General features: G+C 43.4%; 1 pseudogene; it reads right to left on the reverse strand.

Moving 5' to 3' along the window:
* Positions 1 to 2,360: 2,360 nt before the first annotated feature.
* LOC127677758 (U6 snRNA-associated Sm-like protein LSm4) lies at positions 2,361 to 2,729 on the reverse strand (annotated as a pseudogene).
* Between the last annotated feature and the right edge of the window lie 206 nt (positions 2,730 to 2,935).

A 2,935-nucleotide genomic window follows, 5' to 3' on the forward strand; every position in this document is an offset into this window, starting at 1 on the left:
TTCTTTCTTACTGCCGAAACTTACATTCCCAGACTTATTTACTTAACTCAATGACTTCTAAAGAGATTTAATTGATTCTACAAAACATTAGTATGACTACTTCCCTTTACTAAAAGAATGTTAAGCCAGATGTGATCAGTGACTATTCTGAAGTGATTAAACTGTTCTCTGTCTCGGTCTCTGTCTCTCTCCCTCCCTCCCTCTCTCTGTCTCTGTCTCTCTCTCATCTTTGTCTTCTCTCTTTCTATCTCTCTCATCCTTTCAAGCAATTTTGTTGATCAGGTAGATCATGAGGTTGAATCTTAGACAAAGAGAAACAACGAAGTTCCTCCTGCATTAAGAAGAAAAGTGAGAGCTGGGCGGTGGTGGCGCACGCCTGTAATCCCAACACTCTGGGAGGCAGAGGCAGGCGGATTTCTGAGTTTGAGGCCAGCCTGGTCTACAGAGTGAGTTCCAGGACAGCCAGGGCTATACAAAGAAACCCTGTCTTGAAAAAACCAAAAAAAAAAAAAAAAAAAAAAAAAAAAAAAAAAAAACCAAACCCAAAAAACCAAAAAATCAAAACAAAACCAAAACAAAACAACAACAACAACAACAACAACAACAAAAACCAAAAAAGAAAGAAAGAAAAGTGAGGTCATTCAGGCTGTGTGTGCTGCTATTTTACTTCTGTGTAGTTTGCTTTGCTGAGATGCCTTAATCAAGTGATGATCTCTTTCTCTGTGACTCTGAGAATATTTCTTGCAATACCCACCTATAATCCCAGCATACCTGTGCTCTAGGGAGGTAGAGAAAGGAGCTCAAGATCACACACACACACACACACACACACACACACACACACACACTGAATATATTTATGAAGATGTGCACATGTTACATCAAAACCACACAATTTTATGTATGGAATGTGGACATCTATGGATTCTGGTATCTTTGGGGTGTCAGAGCAACAGGAAACACAGCTTAGGGATACTTTTGGTACAAACTGTGAAGACCCCTCAGAGATTCTTCTTAGCTGCCTGCAGTGGGATTTTTGACATAATCGTACAGAAAAGACTTTTAGGACAGAAAAAGTGAGGCCAAGTCAGTGAATTAACTGATCAGGGGAAAGGATGAATAGATGCACTTGAGAGTCAGATGCAGGCTTTGGGAAAGGAACAAACTTTAATGCTCAAGTGCATGGTTTAGGACTTTTGGAGCAATACTGCTTGAAGGAGCCAATCTACAACTAAAGAAGACAGAGCCTGTCTCACCAATGTATTGGTTTCCCCATTTCACTTCTGAAACTTGGTAGAAGTGATATTATATTTTCTTCTTGTTCTCTTGAGTCAGTGTTTCACTATGAAATACTAGGCTGGCCTCAAACTTGCACTGATTCTATTGCCTCTGCCTCTCAAATGCTATACTTATAAGTGTTTATTGAAAAGGCCAAACTCAATGAGTGTTAACCCCAAAACGGCTTAACACTCAATCACACTAGCTGTTCTTCCAGAGGACCCTGGTTCAGTTTCAGGAAACTACATGGTGGCTCACTACCATCTGTAACTCAAATTCATTGGGATCTGACAGCTCTTCTGTCCTCTTCCAGGAGCAGCACACTTGAGGTACCCATATATACAAGCAGACAAAACATTCATGCATATACAGTAAACAATAAATAAATCTTATTTATGTAGGGATTTAAGTTGTTTTGTTTTTGTTTTTGAGACAGGGTCTCAGTATATAGCTCTGGCTATCCTGGAATTCACTATGTAGACCATGCTAGCTTTCACACTTAAGGGATCCAATCTGCTTCTGCCTCCTTAGTTCTGAGATTAAAGGTGTGGGGATAGAAAGATGGCTCAGCAGTTAAGAGCATTGCCTGCTCTTCTGAAGGGCCTGAGTTCAAATCCCAGCAACCACATGGTGGCTCACAACCATCCTTAACAAGATCTGACACCCTCTTCTGGAGTGTCTGAAGACAGCTACAGTGTACTTACATATAATAAATAAATAAATCTTTAAAAAAAAAAAAAGGTGTGTAACACAAGTTCAGTGGATTTAAACACTTTTTTCTCCAATGGTGTTTGCCTTTATTTTTTGAACAGAAGACATATGTAAGGGGTGCGGCTGGTAAAGGACAGGCAAGCTGCCATGTGCTGAGCCTTCAGCTCCAACATGAAACTCAAAGAAGCCTGGAAGAAGCCAGCCCTTCAAAAAACTTCCAAGGCTCCACAGGCAACTTAGACTTGGAACCTTCCAGAAACTGAGTCAGTGCCAGCCAGGGACTTCACTGGATCAGATGCTAAGTGGGGCTTCACACAAAAGTGCCCGGAGGCCTCACCCACTGTCCTGGGCTCTGCTCAGGCTGGGACTGCTCACTGCTTGCCTGCCTGCTGCCCTGGCTTCTTCTCAGGTTGGCCTCGGCCTGCACTGGGAAGCCACCCTGGCCAGGCCACCAAAACACCTCGGTCAGCTCCGCCCATGCCTCAGCGGCCCTTGGCGGCCTCCTCCCGCACCACGTGGATCATCTCATCGGGATGTGAGGAACTTAATGGTGCTGCCACTGATGTAGCACTTGGGCATCCTCCAGAACGTGTCACCATCCTCTCTCGAAGGTTGATGTTCGGCCAGTTGTCGCAGCTCACCAGATGCCCACAGTCACCCCATTCTTCAGCTCCACCAGAATTGGGTGATTCTGTGCTGTCTTCAGCAGCGACAAGGGAAGCATCTTCCCTGCAGAGATAACTTCCACTGCACAGCCACTCGTGCTCCCACCTGTGGTCCGATTTGAACACTTAAAATGAATATTTTTTATCTGTATTTATTTATTTTATGCATATGCCTGTTTTGCTTTCATGTGTACCTCTGTACCATGTGTATGCCTGGTGCCCAGGTTGGCCAAAAGACAGCATCAGGTTTCTGAAAATTAGAGTTACAATTGATCATACAT

The sequence above is a fragment of the Apodemus sylvaticus genome, chromosome 2 (genome assembly GCF_947179515.1).
Source record: "Apodemus sylvaticus chromosome 2, mApoSyl1.1, whole genome shotgun sequence".
In the NCBI taxonomy this organism is placed as follows: domain Eukaryota; kingdom Metazoa; phylum Chordata; class Mammalia; order Rodentia; family Muridae; genus Apodemus; species Apodemus sylvaticus.